This window comes from Mustela putorius, unplaced genomic scaffold (assembly GCF_011764305.1).
Source record: "Mustela putorius furo isolate JIRA1106 unplaced genomic scaffold, ASM1176430v1.1 tig00537227_pilon_pilon_pilon, whole genome shotgun sequence".
In the NCBI taxonomy this organism is placed as follows: Eukaryota; Metazoa; Chordata; class Mammalia; order Carnivora; family Mustelidae; genus Mustela; species Mustela putorius.
In genome coordinates, this window is record NW_025422368.1 from 33811128 (window position 1) to 33836763 (window position 25636).

Sequence of the window (25636 nt, forward strand, 5' to 3'; positions counted from 1 at the left end):
TACGCAAGCTGGTTTTACCCATTAAACTGCCATTCAACTCAGTAATAATAAAGTAGTGTACAAAGAATTACAAAATAACTACCATCTATACCCACAAGGGAGCACACTACAGCCATTTACCACATTTTTAATGGGTTCTAAGTATAATGAAAAACAGACAAAGCCTAAGGAAGTAACATGAACAACCAGTTCAAGCTAGTTCAGCCATATCTGTGCAAACCAATCAGCAGTAACTTTTTAAAAATCTGTTTTGCATAAGGAAAGTATATTTAAGAAAGATACACATTAGAAAAGGGTGTGTTACCTGCAAACAAGTCTCCATGGCTGTACTACCGGAACAATACATTTCTAAGATTCATTTTAAATACGTCATCTGGAACTGAGATGCCATTCACAAAACTATTCTACAAAAGAAAAACTACTTTTTTAGGTTGCAACACTAGAATCATGAAGCTTTCGTATGACTGTAATTCATTTTCACAGGAAGAAGTATTTATATTTTACAGTAGAAAATGTCTGCCATATCTAGAAGTAAATGTATAAAACGTGATGAACTTTCTCTAGAAAATATTTTTCCATGAAGAAGATAGTCAAAAAACTGTTTTTAGGTCCCTATTTTATATATTCAGATTCAAGAACTCTGAGACAATGCCATCACTAATAAAATCTTTTTTTACAGTATTAAAAAGGGTTTTTCACCTTTACCATAAGAATTTACATTTAAATAACCAAAAAGGTTATGTTACCTGCAAATAAGAATCTATAGCTTGGAATTTTTTTTCAAATTTTAGGTAAATTATTTTTAAGGAAAGCCCAATGAACATCTTCTTTTTTTAAGTGAAAACATTATTTGCTTCTCTGCTTCATCCTCCCCGCTCCACCTACAATTTTTATTCTTTTTTTCTAGCAAAGAGATGATAGCTATGAAACAACAAAGGGAAGTATTACCAAAGCTGTAATGTCTTAGCCTACAATCTGCCTGCTCAAAAAGCTCAAGAATTTAAGTGGCTGTTCAAGAGCTGCTCACAAACTCAGCCAATCAGTAGCCAGCATTCTGATTCCTGCCCAGCAACAGGAGACAGACAATAAGGTCAGAGAAACATAGTTAAAACCTGGATCCGCAATACATTAGTGAGGTTCTTTGTCTAATATAAGTAATCTAGAACATAAATGCATAAAAGCTAAATCCATATGATACACATTTACCATATCACATAAATAAATAAATAAAATGTACATCTTTTATGCAATTTCAATTTATCTTCTTTTAAATATCCATGAATGTTTCCAGAAATATAAATCAATTCCCTAACTGGAGAATGAGTCAAACATGGACAATACATAGTAAGAATACACTTCTCTCCCCATGGGTAAGAATCTGCAAAAGTCAAATGTAAATTTCTTTTTTAAAAAATCCACAATGCTTAATATTTATAAAACATGTATAACTAAAAATTGAGCAATACCTTAAACCCAAATAATAAGATTATTTTCATACCACCTATCACTATTGTTATAGATTTCTGATTCTAAAAATTAATAGTATTCTGGACCCAACGGTTTACTACAGATGGAATCATGAAGTGTTTTGTTTATCTACTGCACCATACTTAGATTCATCTAATGAAATTAAAATGCTTGACTCTTGACAATCGATATTAGTGTTATAAGTACAATTATTATATCTTTTTTTCCCTAACTGCCTTTCACAGCAGGGTTATGAGCTCTCCCCTTTTGAAGCAGTAAAGCAAATGTGTGGATTAAAACAGTAAATATTCCTGTAAATTGAAGGGAAATTTTTCCTATACTACATCATTTTACAGTCCTTTAAACATAAAATTATTTTTTAAAAAGTAGGAAATCTGTCACCTTAGTATGTTTTTCTCAAATTCACTACCTATCAGATTTTCTTAGTAAATAAGTTTTAAAAATAAACCTCATTTTCTTCTCCTTTAGTTACAGATGAACCTTGTAATTTTTCAAACATACCCAAGAGGGAGCTTGCTGCAGACATACTCTTAGTTTATATAATCTCCCCATAGGAAAAATAAATCAGCAGCTGCTTCAGTGCTCCGTCCTGTGAGAGAACTGAAATTCACTGTCTGATTGGCTCAAAGCTGTAGTCGTCTAAAACCAATCAGACCTCAGCATCACAAACCTTGCCCAGCAACAAGGGAAGCAGATGAGGGCAAGTACTCTACCAAGAATCCAAACAGTATTAAAATAAAGGTGAAGGATTATACTGAAATATATTTGATGAAACTGAAACATACTCACAATGTCCTCCCAGATTTACAGTTTGAGTAAGTCGACTGCAGCGTTTCTCTGATTAAACAAGGGTCTGTACTACTGCTTTCCAAAAACAGTGAACAAAACAGAAAGTACCTGGATGGTTAAATCAAAACACGCAGACACACACAAACACTATCCTAATTCAAAGCTGTGGACTTAAAAATGAAACTTAGCACAAACTTGCAAAATATGAAGCAAAGCCCTTTCAGTGGACTTGACATTTCTATCTTTGACACAACCATTCCAAATACATTCATACTGTTAACTGGCATTAGTATAACATTATTCTGAATAATGGGATGCTGGAAATAATTTTTATTCAAATTTGAATTTTCATTAAATGGCTTAAATATTGTCCAATAGGACTGACTAATAATAGCTTACTCTAAGTAATCACTTTATGCTCACAATTCCTAGCCTCTTTAGAAACACAACTCTGCTACTTGATTCTTTAAGAACCCATTCTCCATTGAGAAGTGTGATTTTATTTCACACACCCAAATTTTACTGGAGAATTCTGTAACAGCCCTGAAAAGAAAATCATGATGAATACGCACAATAAATATTTAAATCTGCTTTACTGTTCACTACCCATTAACGACACTGGTAAACCTGATAATGCAATGGTCCAGTCACTTTGATACTTATCTGCACAAATTTAGTATAAAGACTTCCTAAATTTTTATCTTAAATACTGGATACATCTCTGTTAATAACTGTTTTTCTAAAACTTCAGTAAAACATAATCACTACTCTGACTACTTGTTTAAAATCCCACAAAGATTTTCATCATGTTTATAATTTTTATTCAAATTTATTTTCTTGCTTTCTATAGGTTTTCTCTCCTAAGCACCCAACAATATTCACTTTAGGATCCAGAATCCCCTGTAGTATAATTCTTCAGTTCTACTAATCTTATCATTCTTCTCCCAATTGCATAAATACACCCTCAAGAGCTATCCCATCATCTTTAAAAAAATGTCAATGGTGAGATCTGTTATCTGACACTCATTCAGTAAAGTATTAAGTGATCATAATATTTAACACCTCAATAAAGAATTCCTTCTACCTGTCATCAACCTACAGATACCAGCTGCAGTATCAAAATGAAATAATTTCCAAACTAAATTTTAAAAAAATAATAAACAAAGGAAACAGGGAGTTTTGCTTTACCAACAATTCCTTGGACAAAGTAGGATCAAATCATGCTCTTGCAATTTTGGTTACATCAAAACCAGAATGGTCACTACAGTTTAACTTATTACATTCACTGCTAAGTTTTGATAAATTCTAGGGTAGTCTACATGAAAAATATGCAAGATGCCCTAAAAATCACTTTTCCAACTGAATTTTTGGGATCATTCTGTTATATAGGAAAATTAAAACTATTTAACATGATCCAACAAATGCAATTTTAGATATATTTATCAAATTACACCCCCTTAGAAAATTAGCCCATTATCTTATTCATCAGGGCCCTAACCACTAGCTTGGCCCCCTCACCAAACTCTACCACCTATGCAGGTAATAGTGAAGTTACAGAAGCCCATGTCTTAATTTTTTTGGGAATTTAAACCAGTAGTAAAAAAGTATTTTTCACAGTTTGCCTGGGTGAATCAAAACACCCAGAATGATTTATAGGATGTTGAAAGATGTAAATCCTTCAAATGCCAGGAAACAGCTCTAACTTTTCTTAGTGACCCAACGTAACAAGAAAGAGTGAAAGTTTACTTTCTGTTTATTAGCTAGCTTTCACTAAATAATACTGGGGCAGCAACTCTCATCCTCAAAATCTTACTGGCTAGTAACATTCTTCTTTCTAGGTCATAGGCTAAAGGAGCAGCACCCTCACTGCAAATCTAGGTCTTATGGCAAAGGGAAAAGACCGCCATGACAGAACCATGTAATACACCAGGACTTTAAAGTTATCTCTTACACACAGTATACACCAGTTTCACTCACAGTCTACTGGTTAAAGCCACATTAGACATTAAGGGGGTGGAGAAGTAAAAAGCAGTTATTGGAAAACACTTCATGTCACATGGCAAAAGGCATAAATAGGTAGTCTTCTTGCAAGAAAAAATAATAATGGTGAAATCTACCACACTTTAAAAATACATAATTATAAAAAGTTTGACCTACCAAGGATTTCTAAACTAACAAAACTAGGTCTATTCAATGTCTGTTCCAACATTAGCATAAGTCAACATGCGATAAAATCACCCTAACTATCTAGATTTCATCTCAAGTGTAAAACTGAGGAGATCAGACCAGATGCTTGCTAAATTCCATTCTAGCCCAAAGTTTATATTATTTTGCAAATGTCTAGCCATACTAATTTTCTTTTATAAACCAATTTTCATTACAAAATACTGTTAACGTGCAAAATATAACAACCAAAACAATTAGAAATAAAAAACAAAGCCTCCTGTATAGCACTACCAGACAGCACACTCCTCCTTCTCCATCCCCAACTCCTTAACACAAAATTAAGCATAATCTGCATTGGATGTTTATTATTTTTAGGCATGCCTTGTATTTTTTCTTTATTATAAATTCCCCTTTTCATTAACTGAACAACATACTTGAAAGGGAGAAAAAGACACTGACACTTACCAAGGGGCACTTATATGTCAGACACTATACCAAGTCATATTCTTTTCTCATTTATTTGACAACTTACATCAATTCATGTTTACATATGATCTGAATGAAAACATCAATGACCATGCTGCTATCACGCATTTCTTTACACAGTAATTTTATCTTGGTAAGGTCAACCAGACACCCAATTCAGTAAAAAGTTGTTTTCATTAGCATTGATTGCCCTTCTTATACACTTCATCCTTTAAATTTCACTACCACGGGAGTTCTGTTTTCTCAGAATGTTAAGCAATAAGTAACCAACAGATGATCTCTGAATAACACAGGTGTGAACTGCATGGGTCCACTTATATGCAAATACTTTAGAGTACAGTACTGTAAATTTATTTTCTTTTCCTTATGATTTTCTTAATAATATTTCCTTTTCCCTGGATATACTGTAAGAATCTAGTATATGATAAACATAACATATAAAATATATGTGCTAACTTATGTTATCAGAAACTGTTTATGTTATCAGAAAAGCTTCCAGTCAACAGCAGACTATTAGTAGTTAAGTTTTGGGGAAGTCAAAAGTGATATGCAAATTTTTTACTGCATTAGGGATCGGTGCCCTATCAACCACATTGTTCAAGAGTAAAGTATATATGGTATTTGCCCCAATTTTCTTCTGTTTGAAAATGGAGAAATCATTCAATATAATCCTAAATTACACTGTAATTGCACAGAGTAAATGCAGTCTGATCATAGACACTTAATTTTACCCAACCTGCAGACTAGTTCATACATTAGCCACAACAATACTACCAGCAGGATCCTAAATATTCAATTATCTTCTAAAAGTAACTTACCCATAAGTCATCCTAGCAAATTCACTCAACAAACTCTAAGAGAATTTCCTCAACCTTATAAAAGGAATTTAGAAAAAGCCCAAAACTAACATCATACTTAACAGTGAAAGGCAGAAAGCTTTTGCCCAAAGATCAGAACAAGACAAAAATCCCTGCTCTTACCACTCCTACTCAGCATTGACCAGAGGCAATTAGGCAGGAAAATGAAATAAAGGCATCTAACTTGAAAAGAACAAAGTAAAGCTATCTCTATTTTGAATGACAAAATATTCTATAGGGAAAACTGAAAGTACACAGTAAATGAGTTTAGGAGGTTGCAATATACAAGACCAATATATAAAATCTACTGAATTTCTATACAGATGCAATCAATAATTCAAAAGTGAAATTTAAAGAACAATTCTTTTAATAATAGCATCAAAAAGTAACAAACTTAACAAAAAAAGTGCAAAACTTCATTCTCTGAAAAACTATAAAACACTGTTGAGGAAATTAAAGAAGACCTAAATAAACACAAAGACAATGCATACTCCTGAATCAAAAGGCTTGATATTAAGATGCCAAAACTCAAAATTGATCTATTGATTCAAGATAATCCCTATTAAAATTCCAGCTTTCTTCTTTGCAGAAACTGACAAACTGATCCTAAAATTCATATGGAAATGCGACTCAAAATAGCCAAAACGGATCTTGAAAAACAACACTGAAAAACTCATTCTTTGTATTTTCGAATACTACTACAAAGCTATAGTAATCCTGTCAATGAGACACTGCTTGCAAAAAGGACAGACATATAAATCAACAGAACAGATCCCTCAGTCAAGAAATAAATCCTCATATTTATTTGTAGTCAACTAATATTTGACAAGGGTGCCAAGAGCATTCAATGAAGAAAGAATAGGATTTTCAGCAACTACTACTGGGGACTACTAGGTAGCCAAAGGCAAAAGAATGAATTCAGACCCGTCTTCTCATACCATATATAAAAATTAACCTCGAATGGCTCAAAGACCTGAATTTGAGAGCTGAAAGTTTTAAATCTTAAAAGAAAACATACGTATAAATCTTAGCATAGGCAATAGTTTCTTATATATGACCCAAAGAAAACAAGCAATGAAAGAAAAACAAAAAGATTAACTGGACTTCCATCAAAACTTAAAAACTTTTATGTTGCAAATGACACATCAAGAAAGTGAAACAACTCACGCAATGGGAGGAAATACCTGCAAATAATATACCTTATAAGAGACTTGTACCTACTAAAACATACAAAAACTGTTACAACTCACTAATAAAAATATAAATAACCCAATTTAACAATAAGCAAAGTACTTGATATTTCCCCAAGATATACCAATAAAAAATAAACATGAAAAGATGCTTATCATTAGTCCTCAAAGTAAGGCAAATCAAAACCACAATGAAATAACACCAACATCAAGAGAATATAACAAGTGTTAGCAATGATGTAGAGAAATTAGAAACTTCATACAATGCCGGTGGAACTCTAAAACGAAGCAGCTGCTTTGAAAAAGTCTGGCAGTTCCTCAACATGTTAAACATGGAGTTGGCATAAGATCCAGCAATTCCACTCCTAGCTATATACCCAGAAGAAATAAAAACAAATATCCACAAAAAAATATGTTCACAGAAACACTATTCATAATACCTGAAAAGTGACCATTCATAATAGCCAAAATAACCCAAATGTTCAATGATAGATGTGGTCTATCCATACAATGGAATATTATTTGGCTATAAAACAAATGAAGTACTGATTAATGTTACAATATGAATGAACCTTGAAAATATGCTGAGTAAAAGAAGCCTGTCACAAAAGGCTACATATTCAATGTTTCCATTTATATGAAATGTCCAGAATAGGCAAACCTGTAAAGACAGAAAGCACATTAGTGGTTGTCGAGGGTTGGGGAATTGGGGAGGAAATGAAAACTGTCTGCTAAAGGCTAACTGTCTTTATAGGACAATAAAATTTTTCTAAAATTAATTGTGGTAATAGATGCAAATTCTGAAAGTAACTTTTTTTTTTTAAAGATTTTATTTATTTACTTGACAGAGACAGAGAGATCACAAGTAGTCAGAGAGGCAGGCAGAGAGAGAGGAGGAAGCGGGCTCCCTGTTGAGCAGAGAGCCCAATGTGGGGCTCGATCCCAGGACCCTGAGATCATGACCTGAGCCAAAGGCAGAGGCTTAACCCACTGAGCCACCCAGGTGCCCCTGAAAGTAATTTTTTAAGAATTTATTTATTTAGGGGCTCCTGGGTAGCCATTAGGTCATTAAGGCAGTTGTTAAGCCTCTGCCTTTGGCTCAGGTCATGGTCCTGGGATGGAGCCCCACATCAGGCTCCCTGCTCAGTGGGAGGCCTACTTCCCCCTCCCCTCTCTACTCATGTTGTCTCCCACTGTCTCTGTGTGTCTCTCAAATAAGTAATAAAATGTTTTTAAAAAAAGATTTATTAAAAAGAGAAGATTTGGGGGGTTGCCTGGGTGGCTCAGTTGGTTGGGCAACTGCCTTCAGTTCAAGTCATGATCTTGGAGTCTTGGGATTGAGTCCCACATCAGGTTCCCTGCTCGGCAGGAAGTCTGCTTCTCCACTCTCCTGCTCGCTCGCTCTTTCTCTCTTCTTCTCTCTCTCTCTCAAATAAATACATAAAATCTTTTTAAAAATTTATTTGAAAAAAAAAATTTATTTGAAAGAAAGAAAAAAAGAGCACATGCACAAGTGGGGAAAGGGGCAATGGAAGAGGGAGAGCATCTCAAGCAAACTGTTATGATGTGTGGAGCGCTCCAACCCATGAGGCTGACATCATGATGTAAGCCAAAATCAAGAATCCAACACCCAACCAACTGAGCCACACAGGCACCCCAACTATGTAAACCACTGGGTTGTATACTTTAAACAGGTGAATTGTATGATATATGGATTATATCTCAAACCTGTTGTTTAAAAAAAGAAACAGCAGAACTACAGTTAATTTTTTGTCATTGTTTGTTTTTTAGGATTTTTTTTTTATTTTTATTACATCACCCTCCTCTACTAGGTCATGCTTTCAACACAGACAAAACAACAATACCAAGAGAACTCACTGTTGGGTTATACTTTAGGGAGTTTACATTTCTGGGCCAAGAAGTATACCTACAATCATACCAGTGATGAAAGGCAATATACATAAAATAATGGCAGCCTTATCCTCCTGTGCTAAGCTTAAATAAATCAATTATTCTTTCTCTGTCCTAAATGGAACAACTCTGTAGTATGCTTATCTCACAGGATGATAATAATGCACATGAGATACTCATATATCGTAATAAGTAAATAAATAAATAAATAAAGATTTATCAACCAAAAAAAATCAAACAGTATCAAGTATGATGCAAATAAACACTCCATGTATATATATTAATAAAATCTTCTACACGTGGAAAGTTAACAGAAGAATTAGAAAGTCTTTAAGTAAAACAGAAGCATTTGCTTCTACTACAAACTGGCACTATAACCAAAGAACCTTATATGTAATAAGTGTTGATAGATTTGTTTTAAAATGAGGTATACTTAGTGAACTTCAGTGAACTTTCTAGAATTACATAGTTTTGTCACTTTTCATCACCACTGTCTTTATTCAAAATGATGGTCTTGCATTACTGCGTTTTCCAATACTTTAATGCACCTTTTTAGAATTAACTATTAAAATGGACTATAATATCTGTATTAATATACTGTTTAACAAAACACTTTGGCACATCTCATGTGTTCAGTATAAGATTAAAATATTTTGGGGCACCTGGGTGACTCAGTGGGTTAAGCCGCTGCCTTCGGCTCGGGTCATGATCTCAGGGTCCTGGGATCGGGTCCCGCATCGGGCTCTCTGCTGAGCAGGGAGCCTGCTTCCCTCTCTCTCTCTACCTGCCTCTCCATCTACTTGTGATCTCTCTCTGTGAAATAAATAAATAAAATCTTTAAAAAAAAAATATTTTAAGTGTCCACAACTCTGTTGTCAGAAAACATTTTTAAAAATACTGGCATCATTATGATGTGCATCAGAGGTAATTTAACAAAAGAATGAAAAATAAAGTAAGTATTCTGATACAGTATTAATAAGTATATAGTGTCTGGAGGATAGTATACACTTAGTAAGTACTGGCTAAAAGAATGAACTATATACATATAAGTAATACCTAAAATAATTCTAAAAACTAAATTACAGGGCATCTGGTGGCTCAGTCCATTAAGCGTCTGCCTTTGGCTCAGGTCATGATCCCAGTGTACTGGAATCAAGCCCCCTATCAGGCTCCCTGCTCAGCGGGAGTCTGCTTCTCCCTCTTCCTCTCCCTGCTTGTTGTTCTTCTCTCAAGTTTGCTATCTAAAATAAATAAATAAAACTAAGGGGGAAAAAATTAATTATCCTTTTAGGAAGCAAAGATAGCAACCTACAATATTTTTGACAGAACTGTAAACTAACATGCCAGCAAGTTCACAGACAGCAGGTGTACATACAGAGGACAACCTTTCTTTGGGGACTCAGGATGCTTATTTACTAATATTACCCACTTACACAATGCTACCTCAGAAAAAGTGCAATACATAGCATTATTAAAATTAATCAAATCTGACATGAGGGTTTTTTGAAGCCTTATAAAATTTGTTTAGTTTGATTACATATTTCAAAAAATATCATTTTGAAAGAAATTTATTTTTGCTTATTACCATACAATGACAACCTTCTCTAAAATAATGCACATACCCAAAGGGAGCCCACTGCAGCCATCTTATCAGTTCTCTCATAGCAACAGAAACGGAAATACAGTTTGCATAGTCACTGTGGTTGGCTAGAGAAAGCAGGTTCACGTAACCACTCAGAAAGCCAGAAATTGGACAACCATAAAAGGAGAAATTTGAAATCTGCCTGGCAACAGCCTAAAAATAGAATACACTAGTATAAATCCCAAAATAGATGTGACTGTAGAGCAAAACTACCAGCATAAACTTTATTTTCTTGGGGGAAAAGATGTGTCTTGCATTTCATCATCTAAAATATTAACTTGGCATCTTTTTTTACTAGATGGCAGTTAAAGAAAAAATAAGCACTCAATTATGGGCCACTTCAAATTACATGTCACTGTTCATATTATTTTATTTACATACATGTATTTGTGTGTGTGTATATGTACATACATGTTTAAGTACTTTCCTTCTTTAGGAGAATGATGAGGCATTTTAATCACAGCTTTAAAACATTCAAAGGTCTATAAAATCTATCTAAGTCTGAACAGCACTGCATTTTTTTTCCTATCCCTTATGACTACATTAATTTGGGAATCTGAGTTAAAGGTAAAAGGCCATTTACTCTGTATTAAAAATACAAAGATTAAATAATTTATCAAAGCAGACCCTTTTTTTTTTTAAGATTTTTATTTATTTATTTATTTGACAGACAGATCACAAGTAGGCAGAGAGCCAGGCAGAGAGCCAGGCAGAGAGAGAGGAGGAAGCAGGCTCCCTGCTGAGCAGAGAGCCCTATGCAGGACTCAATCCCAGGACCCTCAGATCATGACCTGAGCCGAAGGCAGAGGCTTTAATCCACTGAGCCACCCAGGTGCCCTCAAAGCAGACCTCTAAATAGAGTGGGGATTATGCCTTTTTCTTTTTTAAAACAAATTTGTTCAAACATATAGTAGTACCTTTCATACAGTAGGAATTCAATGTTTTTCTTAAATTAATAAAAACCAATTATCTTATTGTTCCTATCAAGTAAACATTAAATGAACATGTGTTATTTTTGATTTTTCAATTTTGCCTAAATGGGATAATGCTAAAGTTGACAATGTCTTAACATTTCTTACTGTTATTCCAGATAACAAAACCTATTTCATCATTCTAAACCTTCTAACCTAATAGTACTTAATATACATGTTTCTTTGTACAATACAAATTTACTCTGTAGTACATTTTAATTTCTTTTTTTTTTTAAGATTTTATTTATTTATTTGTAAGAGAGAGAGAGTGAGAGCGAGCACAGGCAGACAGAGTGGAAGGCAGAGTCAGAGGGAGAAGCAGGCTCCCTGCGGAGCAAGGAGCCCTATGTGGGACTCAATCCCAGGATGCTGGGATCATGACCTGAGCCGAAGGCAGCTGCTTAACCAACTGAGCCACCCAGGCGTCCCGTACATTTTAATTTCTAAAGATCACAAACTACATGCAGTCTAATGCAGTAACTACAAAGACTGCTGGCTAGTAAGAAATAACCAAATCGTAAAAGGGGAGGGGGGAAAGTAATATATCCTTTTAATCTAAACATTTAAAGATAGCTAATTTTTTTTTAAAGATAGCTAGATTTTAAAATAGTGGAAAAGTAACTGAGTTTATTGACTTTTCTTATTGTTGTACTCATATGTGACTTGGATGTCCAAAATCTAACTACAACTGTATTCATGGCTTCAAGATAATTTAAATCTTTTGTATACACAGATCTTGTTTACTTATCTGAACAAATAAACTATAATCCTTATCACAAAGGAAAGCAATATGAGTAGCAATTAGTGTAGAAGAACGTAACAAATGGGTCAAATTTGGTATCAAGGCACTACAAGTGGGAAAAATTATTTTTTAATTCTAGATACATAAATCAAATTTTTTAAATATATTTTTTAAAGATTTTATTTATTTATTTGACAGACAGCGATCACAAGTAGGCAGAGAGGCAGGCAGAGAGGGTGGGGGAGGTCGGCTTCCTGCTGAGCAGAGAGCCCGATGTGGGGCTTGATCCCAGGACCCTAGGATCATGACCTAAGCCAAAGGCAGAGGCCTTAACCCACTGAGCCACCCAGGTGCCCCTGAAATATCATTTTAAATATAAATCTCAGCACTTTGTATTTTCTTAAATATTACTTAAAGCAAATATAATACTTTTTCTAAAAGTGCACTTATACTTGCCAGTTTTATTTCAAGAGAACAGAAAAAGCACATGTTTGAAGAACAATATTCAAAATAGCCATACATCTTATCACATACCAAGCTGAATGGGGGGTGGGTACTGAATAATCAATGACACCTCAGTGTTAATTAATACAGCAACTAAAATGCCCCAGAGAAGTTTAGACAGTTCCAGAAACTTTACCTTTCACTTCTCCATTCTCTTGGCCCTCTCCCTCAAGAACTCAGGAGTTTAAAATGTCGGCTGAGAGCCAGATGTTCTGGGGCTCCAGCCTATATGTACAAAAGTGTAGTTTTAATAACAAACATAACTGAAGGCAGAACCCTAATCTTTCATATCCTTAGGCAAACTCAAATTCTTCTTTGTACTTACTATTTTTCTTTTCTATTGCAAAGCAATATTGTTGGTATGTTATCCCTCCTTGCAGATTTAATTAGAATTTTATTTACCACAACTTTTCTGGCTGATCACAAAAAAATCTACCCTCCTTCGAAATAAATAAATAAATAAAATAAAGTCTATCCTTCTTCAGTTAGAATTTAAGAAAAAAGTTATGCTTTTGAAGGCAAGCGTTCTCCTGGGCATGCAAGTCAGAATGGACCAGCACCACCCTCATGGAGCAAACAAAGAAAAATTACATTCCATTCTAAAATTTTTCTCACTAATGATGCACAAAAATACAATCTATCTATTTCTAGCAAATACTCCTAAGAGGCTTACTTTCACAGGCTGGATTATCAGAAGCTATTATCAACAAACAGTTCATGATGCAATTTAAGAAAATACAGAGTTCCTTCATCCCAAACCATGAATTATCACTGTGTTTCATTTTTTAGAACTTAAAAAAATCTGCAGAGATCTAACCAAAACCCACTACACTTTGGAAATTCCTTTAACCTTTCTCCTCCTAACCATCATAGCAAATGAACCAATTTCTCTCTGATTGACTCATGACCACAAACACACTGAGATCTCATCTTCTGTTCTCACCCACCTGTTCCTACTGGTTGTGCTTGTTACTGAATTCAGTTGTACATTTTTACTGTAAGTTATAGAATATAATTGAATTTTGTATAAATTAATGAAATATGAGTGCAAAAAAAAGCTGCTAGATACACATCAATAAGAGAGACTAATGCAGAAAAAATAAAACATGTCAGGGGACTATTGGTTTAGATAAATCATTTAATAAAGTCTAAAGTTTTCCATCTGGAATAAATAGAAATTAAATTAGAAGACCTGAAAGGATCCTTTAAGTTTTGATTCTTTAATAAAATTTTAATAAATTCCACTCCAAAATGTACTGTTTTAATGAGAAATTATAAAAGTTGATTGGGTTTTTTCATGTTTTCAATATTCATCAAATACCTACATGGTCACTATTATAACTTTTAAGATACTCTAAGGAAACAATGTGACTAAAAGTACAAAACATCCTGTAAGATTAAATTGTTACCTCATGGAGATTTTAATTTAGATATGGAAGAGAAATGACGGCAGTAATACAATACATGGATATCTTTCTATATGAATGACCGTGAAAATTAGGAGTTTTCCATTTTCCATTATCTATCATCTCTCCAAAATAGATTATTTTTAATAATCAAACTTGAGCTTTCAAATGTGTCATTATAAACAAAACCTCTACAGAACCCTTTTTAAGTCTTCCTGATACAGTTAGTATGAACTTTTATAAACCAGATTGCTAAAAACTGACTATGCATAAAGAATTACTCAAATTCATGTGAGAGAGAAAAGAGTATGCCTTTCCTTACAATTTCAATTTCACTTCTGCTCATAACCCTATTTATAATTCAGTTACATCCACAAGACTTCACAAGTAGTTGCTAAGCAACAGGAACATGCTGAGTTCAGAGCCATTGAAATCTGGCTCTCTGCCACATGAAAATATTTAACAGAGCCTAGAGCCTCCAGAATTTACAAAATGAAGAAGAAAAGGAAAGAAAAGAAAAAGAAAGAAAAATTCCAAAAAGATACAATAATAAATAGCGTAAGCTACCAAACTCTTTTAAAAGAGTCACATATTCAGATCAAGAACTTCATTTTGGTATTTCCAAATATTTATTATATTTCTCCTTAAATATTTTACATCATATTTTTAATGCTGAAATTCAGACTCCGAAGTTATTCTCTTGGGGAAGAGAAGAAATACAATTAGTTGTATCGCTGTTAAAGGCATAATTTGCACAAAAAATATATTGTGCAAAGAATAGCCCTTGAAGAGACTAGAACAGTCTGTGGGACATGACTGAGACTTTCAATGTTGGGTTTTTAAGGCCAGGAGACAAGAAATTACACATTTTCTTCAAAGTCCTTTACCTTCCTATGCCTGGTTAACTACTGAAAGAAAAGGTAATTTTTTTTTACCCAAAACTGGAGTGTTTTCTAATTTTAAGCACCTCTAATAATTGAAAAAAAAAAGCATATATAAAAATTTATTCACAACTCAAAATGGTTACAAAAATTAATTCATTTTTCAACAGATATTCAAAGGGCACTGAGTATGTTTCTATACTCATTCATTGATAAAAATTAAAATTAAGAACATAAAGATTGCTCCTTACACTGATAAAGGCTACTTCAAACCAATGGGAAACTTTATACTCAGTGGTAAAATACCACAGCTATTTCCATTCACGGCAAAACCAAAAAGTGTGATAATATATTCAATACTGTCTAGAAATCCTACCAAAGCAGTAAGAGCTCAAACACAATAAGATGATACAATGAAGAAAACATTTATTTCAGAATAGTAAGAAAAAGATATCTAGAAACATTAACATATATGAAAAAATTCAGTTATAAAAATATATAAAAATATTAGAGCTACGTTGGACATAAGGCTTGATGTAGAAAAATATCAATTCTTCCTGGATGAAAATTATTAGAAGTAATTCTAGCCAAAATGTCACCTAGTTATTTTTATATCATAACAAACTTTTGAAATTAATCTGTTAAAAAAAAAAAGGCAAAAACAGTAATAAAGCTGAAAGTCAAAAGTAAGAAAAAAAAATGCTTATCCTCTGAGATGTGAGAGGATATGACAAAGCAGTAATTATTGTCTTAAGTATTTAGAGAGGAGTACAATAAATTATCTAGAAGACAGAATCAAGCAATACAGTATCTGATAGAAACAACATCACAAATTAACACGGATTAAGTGGATTTTAAATAAATGGTTAAAAATGGATCAAAATAGCAGTTGAGCATACCAGTACAACAGCAAACAGACTGGATATGAAATAAAAACTTTCAAAGGTGCAGAAAGCACTACAAGTAACCACAAATTTTTAGAAATACTTGAAAACTAAAAAACACACTGATATGGAATTAGTATCCAGAATAAAAAAGAACACCTATTAGTGAATAAAAAGAATAAGCAATTCAAAATAAAAATTAAAAAGCATAAACAGGGAACCACAAAACAAACATAAGAAAAAAAGTTCAACTGCACTAATAATCACATAAAGACTACACAAAGAGAAGATACATTTTTATACATCTTATATTTTACAACTATTTAGTTAGCAATAACATACAGCAGTGAGTAGTCTCATACACAGCTGGTAAAAGATCATTGCCATAGCCATTTTTAAAGGCAAATAGGCAAAAACTGTGCACCACTTGGATACACCAAAGACATTCTGAGATACCTTGATACACTAACCTACTGGGGCACCTGGATGGCTCAGTCAGTTAAGCGTCCAACTTTTTTTTTTTTTTTAAGATTTTATTTATTTATTTGACAGAGGGAGAGATATCACAAGTAGACAGAGAGGCAGACAGATGGAGAAGGGGAAGCAGGCTTCCCGCTGAGCAGAGAGCCCAATGTGGGGCTCTATTCCAGGACCCTGAGACCATGACCCAAGCCAAGGACAGAAGCTTAACCCACTGAGCCACCCAGGTACCCCAAAGGGCCCAATTCTTGATTTTAGCTCAGGTTATGATCTCAGGGTTGTGAGATCAAGCTCCTCATTGGGCTCTGCACTGGGTGCAGAGTATGCTTTAAATTCTCTCTTCTCCTCTCCTTCTGTCACTACACTGTTCTCTAAAAAATAATAAGTTTTTTCAAAAAAGACAATTTACATTTTTAAAAAAGAAGCATATAAGGATACCTACTGCTGCACCAAAATAGCAAAAATACAAATTGTATTTGTTTAGTTTGTGGACAAAGACAAGTGGGAAAAATAAATTCTTTTTTGTAATCCAGAACTCATTGTTCAAGTATGCGTTTTGATATAGGTAAGAAGAAATATGATACCTAAAAAGCATTAAAGTGACAAGAGCATTCATAAACATGGAGGTTGGCTCTAGGACTAAAGAATTACTAAAAGCATAGGATTTAAGGGAAATCTCAGCTATATTGAATTAGTATTCTAATTTTAATGTTGACTTGAAAAAAAGATGCCTCCTTTCTTTAGGCTTTACAATGGAGAACACAATGTCTGGACTTAAAATTATTGGCATATCCCAACAATCTATACAATTTTAGGGTGTGTCAATTTAGGAATGAGTATGATTTGAACTTACTCATGTTCAAGGGTGTCTGAAATTGAGAACCACGCAGATCCTAAACATGGCCCTAAAGTAAACTGCTTAAAGAAGTTGGATCCCCAAAATTAGAAGGGGTAAGTTTTTGAAGTATGATCATATTCAAGTGGAAACAAAGAAGCCCATCCAAAAAACAAACAAACAAACAAACAAACTGTGGAATGACTGACAGTGACAACTGTGGATTGAACAAAGGTTCTTTTTAAAAGGGCTATTTTGAGGATTATGATTCTGACTTCACAGAAACTAGGGAGACTAACACTGGAAGGAGTCAGATGTGAAATTCCTTAAATAACAATTTCTTGACTTTAAATTAAAAAAAAAATACAGGCAAATATAACATCCATCACTAAGAAAATAGCTTTTAAAAAATACTGTGCATACTTAATAGCTTTGTGGCCCTGGGCACATTACTTAACTTCTCTGGACCAGTTATATGTAGATAATAATAATATTTACCTCACTGAACTATAGGACTGAGTGAGTTTAGGATTAAAAGACTAGCAACCTGGAAAACAAACAAACAAACAAACAAACCATACTGTGGAGAATCCTCACTAAAGAACAAAGAAAGTTAAGAATGTAGATTTCTGTCATGTGCATGAATATAAAGTGTACAACAAAGCAGCTGCAGAATTCTTAATGCAAAAAGCTGAAGCCAGACATACCTTTTTGAGGATTATGATTCTGACTTCACAGAAACTAGGGAGACTAACACTGGAAGGAGTCAGATGTGAAATTCCTTAAATAACAATTTCTTGACTTTAAATTAAAAAAAAATACAGGCAAATATAACATCCAGCACTAAGAAAATAGCTTTTAAAAAATACTGTGCATACTTAAGAACTATCATTTCCTAGCTAAGTTACCTGTTCAATAATATATCCCTTCTTTGCTTCAGTATCCTCAACTATGATACTAAAAACTCTAACACTGCCTCTCCTCATGCCACTTCCATTAAAATGTCACAGGGGTTAAATGGGATAATAAAATAGAAAGTACTCAGATGCGTAAGTAGACAATAAATTGTTTCCAGGTTTTCTATGCCATTGTGTTAAACCCACACACACAAAATATCATTTCTAAACATTAATATAGGCACGCAAGTGATATTTTAAAGTCTGGAAGGATAAATGCCTAATTAATTTATAGTGGTTGATATGGCAAAAGACAAATTTATAAATACCAAGTTTCACTTAGATGTGCCAGTTCGAACTTTCACAATGAAGATATATTCATGTAACTTGTATCTTAACAGTTAAACTCATTCCACTTCCCCAATCTCTTCCATGCTAATAATAAACCAGAGTAGCAACGACATTTATAAGTGTAATTAGTTCAGCCACCCAGACACTAAACTCCAGAAGAGACAGAGAAGAGAAGTTACAATCCAAAAGATAAATTCCCAGCATTTTCCATAAGCAGCAAGTTACAAGTACCACTTCCCAACCTCTCACGATCATTTCAGTCAGCATCGACCCCGAGTAAAACAAGAAATCTCAAATACAAAAATGAGTATAATCACAAATAGATGCCAAACCTTTCAAACAAAAGAACTAGTTACTTAGTAGAATGAACATAAAACATTTTAAAATAATATATTAAATATTCTGAAAAGGTACTATACCCACAAGAACAAGCAGATATGAAAAGAAATGAATCTGAAATCTTAGAAATTCAAAACAAGAGCTGCATGGACACAGCTGAAGTGAGACATAGGTAATCAAGACCCAACATTCTCTCAAAATACACAAAGGAAAAACCGAAAAGCTGAGATGGGGAACATATCCAGAAGCAGTAAGTTTCACTGAAGATGAATTTTAGAAAAAAGAACTAAGAATAAAAGAAAATAAGAGAAAGAATTCACAGAGTTAAATTTTTAAAAGTATATAAAAAGGGGCACCTGGGTGGCTCAGTTGTTAAGTGGCTGCCTTTAGGTCAGGTCATGAACCCAGAGTCCTGGGATCTAGCCACAAGTAGGGCTCCTGCTCCACTAGGAAGCCTGCTTCTCCCTCTCCCACTCCTCCTGCCTGTGTTCCCTCTCTTGCTACTACCTCTCTATCAAATAAATAAATAAAATCTCTTTTTAAAAAGTATATATATGCTTTCCATAGAACAGGTCCGCTCATTATACCAAAACAGACTAAATTAAAACAAGCAAAAAACAAACAAACAAAAAACAACAACAAAAAGAAATCTAAAACCTAGACATAATGTGTGAAGACTTCAGAAAACCAAATTGAGGAAATATTAATAACTTATGAGTAAAAGATCAGTTAACTACAAAGGAGTAAGAATTAAAATGACATCAGACTTGTCATCAGCAATACTGAATGCTAAAATAAACAACAATATCCTCAAAGTTCAGAGGAAAGGTTATTTTTAGCCTAGAATTCTATTGCCAGAAAAACTAGCAATCAACAGGATAAAGAAATAAAGATATTATTTCTGAGCAAAGACTGATGAAATGGTCCCTTGCTAAAACAATTAAATAAAAATATAGTACAAATTCAAGACATCAAAAGACCCTAATAAATGGGAGGAAAACTCAAATTAGGGAACTCATATAATGCTCCAAAGGAATCATCAATGCTCCAAAAAACAAGTAAAACTCATGGGCTGGCTGAAATAATTGAAGATCCATCATCTCTCAAATAAATAGTCTGGAATAAAAATCCCAGATAATTATATGATGGGAGTTAGCAGACTTAGGGGCTGTGAAATGTGGGGCAAAAATAAAGAAAACTGTCAGTCTAAAAATAACTTACCAGGTTTCAAACTGGGTAAAGTGACAAAAATAGCAGATATGCATTATAAAAAAGATACAAGTTATAATAAAAAAGCATAGAAAGGTTAAAAATTCAAAGGACAGAAAATGATACACTAAGCAAATGTTAACCAAAAAAAGGTAAGTATGTATATAAACCTATATATAACATGTAAAAAATGATTCAAATTGAAGATCAAGTTGCTGGACAAAAATATATATATTTTTTATAGATAAAAGTACATCACTTCAAATGATATAAAACAAAAACAGGTTTAAAGAATTTCAGGAAGAAACTAGTAAATCCACAGAGAAACACACCTCATTATAAAATCTACAGATGAAGAAAATGTAAGTAATATAAACAATGCATGTATTTTTTTTTAAGATTTTATTTATTTATTTGACAGACAGAGATCACAAGTAGGCAGAGAGGCAAGCAGAGAGAGAGGAAGAGAAGCAGGCTCCCTGCTGAGCAGAGAGCCAGATGCGGGGCTTGATCCCAGGACCCTGGGATCATGACCTGAGCCGAAGGCAGAGGCTTTAACCCACTGAGCCACCCAGGCGCCCCAATACATGTATTTCTTAATAGAAAAATCGAACTGAATATCCAACAAACCCAGAACATGCATTTTTCATGAACACATCCAACATACATTAATGTGGTGTCAAGGAAATAAATAAATTCAAAGACCAAAAAACAAAAAAACAAACAAACAAACAAAACACACACACACACACACACACAAAGCCACATCCTAAGCCATAAGATAACAGAGTTAGATGAGCAACAATGAAATGACAAAAATAAGGATCTCCTTATAAATTAAATATATATATATACTGGATTAAGGAGGAAATCAATGGTGAAATAACTCAGAGGAAAAGTGATAGCCTTAAACCACACATATTAATTAAAAAAAAAAACCACAAACTCAAAAATGCTAGTAAAGGAGGAAAAGTACAAACCCAAAGCAAGGAATCATAATAAAAGCAAAAATAATGAGAGAAAACCCAACAATAAAACAGCAAGCAACAGTAAAACCAATAGCCAGTTCTTTGGGAAAAAAAACTATTAAAAAGTATAAAATAAATCAAGGAAAATTGAAAAAACCATAATAAACAATATTAGAAATTATAAAGAAGATCTAACTACAAATACAGAGCAATACACTTGGTTCAAATATTCAGTTACATTAAAGGTTATCAATGGTATGTGTGAAAAATACTGAGGGATCTGAACTTACTGCAAACTCAATAAAATTCAACAGGGCTAGGTGGCTGCTAGAAATGTCAACACAAAGTTAAGCTGTAGAACAGAAGCACACAGTCTAAGGAAAGGGAGACATTTTTAGTATTACATTTAGTTTTGAGTGACTCATAAAGAGGGACTCTTAAAGAAACAGTAGGACAAACAGGATGACCAGGCTAAAGATTGACCTAGAACAACATGTTGTATGAGGAAACCATTGGGAAAATGAAGAATATTTAGCCTAGAAAACAGGAGAATTTTAATGGCTTTCTTTAAATGGTGCAGATCTATCATGTGTATATACCAGATAGAGAGAAAAAGAGGCAGGCAGAGAGACAAGTGCAATGAAAGGCCAATTTCTCCTCAAAATCAACAAATACTGATTTGTTCATATGTCCAACAAAACAAAGAATTAATTACCATATGAAGTTAGAGACTCTCCTTACTGTTCAACATTTAGAAATGTTGAAGCAGAAACTAGATAATTAACTGTCAGGAATAATAAACAGTAGGCTCTTGTAGGAAGTGTGATGTTACAACTACTTGACCACGTAGGTCTATTGCACTTTCAAGACTTTGTTATTCAACATTACTTGCCAATAAATTTTGTTCCCTAAGAGGAACACAAAAACTGCAAACTCAAAATTTATCCTTCAGATTTTTGGATCATTCATACATACTCAACTTCAATAGTCTCAAAAACGACACATCTTTATCCTCAAGACATTTATCTTTGTCTTACATAAACCCTTTATGTTTATTTGTATCTACAGAAAACTCTATGCAACTTTCCCTCCTCTTGCTTTGCTATGATCCCCAACTGAATATTAACTGAATGCTACTTTGGTCTAACTCCTTGCCTCTTTACCTATAAATAAAAAATCCCTCAGGCTGTCTCAACTATCTTCCCAATCTAACATTCTAGAAAAGTATGAAAACTTCCCAACAGTTTTAGATATGTGTGTTCTCCACACTAAGAGAAGCATGCCCTTCTCCCAATCCAACCTTTGGTAAATTAATCAAAATTGGTATCTTTCTAGTATCAACATTTCTCTGATCCTAGTGAAGCTGTTTACTCAAATGAAACACACATCCACAAACATATAAATTTTTATACTTCAACAAAACATGTACTAGAACAATAATTTTCAAAAGCCTAAGCAACACTATCAAAAGGCAAGAGGAAACAGTCTGTACTCCTGAAACATGAGTGTGGCTTCTATCACACTCAATCTAGCTGGCCTCTAGCTTTTAAGTACCCAAGCATGTAGTAATAAATAGCCAATGGCCTTTCAGAGTCTAGAAAACTGAAAGTCCCATCTAAAACTAAGCACTTTTATGTTGCAGAAAGATCCTAATGTTTAACTTCTTAAAAGGGAAGCAAAGAACTGCATAATACCATTCCTTTCCTCCTCTATTCTCGAAGCTGGCCTCAGTATCACCCTTTGCTTTGTCACCTACCCACATTCATCCTCCAAAATTTTATCAATCAATAATATATTTTATCACTGGCCATAATGGTATTAGCAGACACAAATACTTACACTCTTTATAAACATAAATCTTTATGCCTTTATAGTATGGTTATATATTCTTATGTTGCATGCTTCTTTTATTTCAGTAAGATAATGGTTTTCTGTACACAATTTTTCAAGCATACCAAAAAAATAATTTAACAAATGTCTCTGCAACCTTCACCTAAGAAATAAAATATTAAAGTTTCTAATATTCGTTTTAGTTTAAACTTAAGTTCACTTTGTTAAGATGGTGGTAAGTTTAAATATGTGGAAATGGAAAGCATAAGGGTGGGACTGGAAAACTTGACCGTGTTATATGTATAAATATACATTATCTAATATATATCATTTATGAAAACAGAAGCAGTCAGATTTTGATGATGAATTCAAAGTGGTACATTTACTCTAAAACTTTACAGTGTAGTAAGGTTACAAAATGTCATTTCTCTATATGTACCAGTTGGTGTCACTACAACTGAAAACACAGCAATAGGACTATAATGAAAAGAGATCTAAAACTGATTTGTATGTAATATGAACATATTGTATGCATGAGTAATGTTCATATATGAAGCCCCATGCTAGTTCATTTCAATACAAACCTAAGGAAAATTATAAAAGTGAAAATTACTTTTTAAAAGATAAAATCCAAATATGGTATTCAAAATCTTCTGAAAATTTACAATAAACAGTCTACCAATCCTGGAATGACTATAATTAAAACAAACAAAAAAACCTTCCAAAGGTGAGAGACAGATATAAGGCCTGAGGGGTCGGGGGTGGGAGGTGGAGGTAGTCACAAAAAAAAAAAAAAAAAAAAAAAAAAAGGACCTGAATCTCTTACCTGTGGGTAGCTCGATATTGTGAAAAGGACTTCCTCTTCTTTAAACCACTGCAACTTAGTTCATTTGTATAAGCAGTTAAAACTAATGCAGACTTCTAGAACAGCCTTCTTTAGCCTAAATTCCTTGCTTGGTTCATATTCATTAAAAAAAACAGGAATACAGTAGATTGGCTACATATTAAAATTCCTTTCAAACAGTGATTCACATCTGTTGTATAGTTTGTGCAGCAAACATCCCATTAACCACAAAAGCCAAAAAACGTCAGACAGTATGCCAATGAAGCTCACAGAACACACAAAATACATCTTCCAAAGGATTGTTGCAAGTAAAGATGCCTAGAATCAGAATTCTTTTGTACTGCTTTCTATTCTGCCAACTATTAGGACTGCAGCAACTGTGTGCAGTTAAGTACCTCCCACATATTACCCAATAGTATCAGTAGGCATAAATCTATAAAAACAGAACTAAAAGCTTCAAAGGCTTATAGATTCTCATTATTCCAAATATTGTCAGTTGTGGAGGTCTCAGTACTCTTATTCTAAAGCATCAACCCTGTTCTTTCAGTCCTAAAGGCTATTTTCTTATACATTCCAAACAGAAAATCCATGACACATATTATTTGCTGCCCTAGCAGAGCCAGACTGCAGTTACAGCTAGCTGGCACCAGTAAGAACAATTTACATAAAGCAGTCCTCATTTCATGACCAAACTAAAGAATACTGCTGAGTAAACCCTCCCCCATTCGTTCCCCAACAGGCACTGACTGGTTCTAGAATATATCTAGTTATCTATTTACCAATGATTCAAATCCAGGTCATAAGAGAAAATCAATTTATAATTCTTAAGTAACTGACATTTTATCCCCACCATACCAAAACATATTTAATACCCAGAGATATTCAAAAGCCTTAGTTTTTTGTGACATAGACCAAAATATTACATAAATCCAGTAACTGCTTTAAAGTCATTAAAAATATAAATTATAATTCACATTAACTAAAAGCTGTCCTTATTTGACTCTATAGCCACCTTTCACATTTTGTTAATTACTTAAATAATTATCATTAAATAGATTTGCTCTTAGAACCACAATGCTTTACATGTCACCAAATAGTAAGACTTAATGCATATTCACGCAACACTAGTACAGTGATAAGTAATTCAAGGTATTTACCACTAGTTAATATCACTAAACTTTTTGATAAACTCACACGTTAAGTTACAAATATCTAAACAAGAATGTATTTTGTCAGTAGCACATTCTTATTGATCCTAAATCATTCTTGCGTTGTTTTAATTGGCTAGATTTGACTGAGCAACAGTTGAGTCATTGCCTATGAAGTCCTTTGTTTAAATTTTTTCAGTAATTGCTTTATTACTTACTAATTCATAATTCTATCTCTTCACTTCTATTTTTCCACTTATTTTAGGGAGTCTAAATAAACTAAATTTCATTTTCAAATAAGTTTAGAAACTAGTGCCACATCTAAAATGACAATAAAATAAAAAGTAGTACTTAATATGCTAACCAGGGGTCATCCAAATTATGTTCCTTATTTTTTTTAAAGTAGGCCCCAATGTGGGGCTCAAATTCACAACCCCAAGATCAAGACCTGAGCCAAGATCAAGAGTTGGACCTCCAACCGACTGAGCCACCCAGGTGCCCTTGTTCCTTATTTTTTAATCTTATTTTCAGCTGGTTTTTTTTTTTTTAAGATTTTTCATTTATTATATGAGAGAAAGAGTGCACAAGCAGGGGGAGCTGAAGAGGTGAGGGAGAAACAGGCTCCCAACAGAACAGGGAACGCAATGTGGGCTCAATCCCAAGGCGCCAGAATCATGACCTAAGCCAAAGGCAGACACTTAGCCAACTAAGCCACCCAGGTGCCCCATATTTTCAGCTGTTCTAAAACGTCATTCCTGGGGCACTTGGGTGGCTCAGGGGGTTGAGCCTCTGCCTTCCACTCAAGTCATGATCTCAAGG

The 25636-nt window shown here is 33.7% G+C and overlaps 1 protein-coding gene and 1 pseudogene across 5 annotated transcripts in view; one reads left to right on the plus strand and one right to left on the minus strand.

Moving 5' to 3' along the window:
- The window catches only part of LOC101681817 (activating transcription factor 7 interacting protein), a 118289-nt gene that overhangs the window by 67449 nt on the left and 25204 nt on the right, over positions 1 to 25636 (minus strand). The window contains exon 1 of one of the 5 annotated variants that reach the window (XM_013057876.2): positions 305 to 404. The exons of the other annotated variants lie outside the window; for them this stretch is intronic. The gene's annotated coding sequence lies outside the window, so the exon portion shown is untranslated. Of the gene's footprint in view, positions 1 to 304; positions 405 to 25636 lie in introns of those variants that run through there. 5 annotated transcript variants of the gene reach the window in all.
- On the plus strand, positions 16864 to 16977 carry LOC123390084 (annotated as a pseudogene).